Genomic DNA, 1,198 nt, shown 5'->3' with positions numbered 1-1,198 from the left:
GCCACCTCGCGGCCGCTCTTGGGGGCTCAGTTTTGCTTCTGGAAAGGATGAAAAGTCGGAAAAAAACCACCCCAAGAAAAGCCAATTGCGGAGTGTGGAAATGGTAGCAGATGCATACGTGTAAGAAGCTGTTTTTACTTCCCCATATGCCCTTTATTCCTATCCTCATTTGCCCAGCTGAGTTTCCTTCATTTTATGAATTACGATCTTTATTTCCTCTTTTAATAAAAGGCAGTGTTTGAAGTCAAAAGGACCACAGGGCTCAAGGGCTTCTGTCAACGAAATTGGGAATAAAACCTCTTAACACCAATGTAATATTAAGAAGAAGCATCATTTGTTATGTCCCCAGATGCATCCCAACTATCCAAACTGTTTACTATTCATACATTTCAGAAAACAAAGAATTTAGTGCTCATTGGTCACTAGTTACCTAACTCTTATTAATAAGTATCCTATCATCTATTGGTTAGTGATTCTCTCACTTCATGTGCTAATTAGTTGCTTCTGAGTCAGTGGCTTCTTGGGGTCTTCCATGGGGGTTTTTCATGGTCTTTGGTGGTCCCTTGTGGCTGTTGAAAAGATGTCTATTAGTGTCCTTTCCATGAACTTTGAGTCTTCCTTCCACATATGTTCTTGGTTTAGCTCATTACCTTGTTTGCAGATTATCAAGTTCCTTATCTTCATCTTGGTTGACTTCTGCTGACTCCTCTGCACTAGTCACAGGTGCAAGAATTTATGTCCGAGGCCCCTTAGAACAGCTCCCCCTTTGAGACTTACTCAGGCAGTTAGTCTTATATTAAATAAGTTCTTCTAGCTACCTTATTAATTCTGCACCAATTAACACTACTCAGCTAATTTTGTAATATAATGAAGAACGTTGAATAGTATTTCGAAAGAGAAAGTAACATAACTACTTGAAAGTAATATATGACAAGAGGTGGGTTCAAATAGTGCAAAAGTATAAACAATGTGATGTGAGGCATGTTTATTTTCCTCATAAAGCAGTTAATTCCTGTAAAGCCACAGAAGGAGTTAAATATGTGATTCTAAAGGGTTAACCTAGAAACAGGGAGCTGTGCTCTTAGATCCCTGTTTCTCCATCCCCCTGGTATCACTACTGATGATGATGAGAGGTCGAGGAAAATGTCTCCCTGTGAAAGGCAGATCCACCTCAAGGTTGTGGCATTTTGAGGACCAA

Source organism: Acanthisitta chloris, unplaced genomic scaffold, assembly GCF_000695815.1.
Source record: "Acanthisitta chloris isolate BGI_N310 unplaced genomic scaffold, ASM69581v1 scaffold16566, whole genome shotgun sequence".
Taxonomy (NCBI): Eukaryota; Metazoa; Chordata; class Aves; order Passeriformes; family Acanthisittidae; genus Acanthisitta; species Acanthisitta chloris.
Note: the sequence above shows the minus strand (reverse complement) of the source record.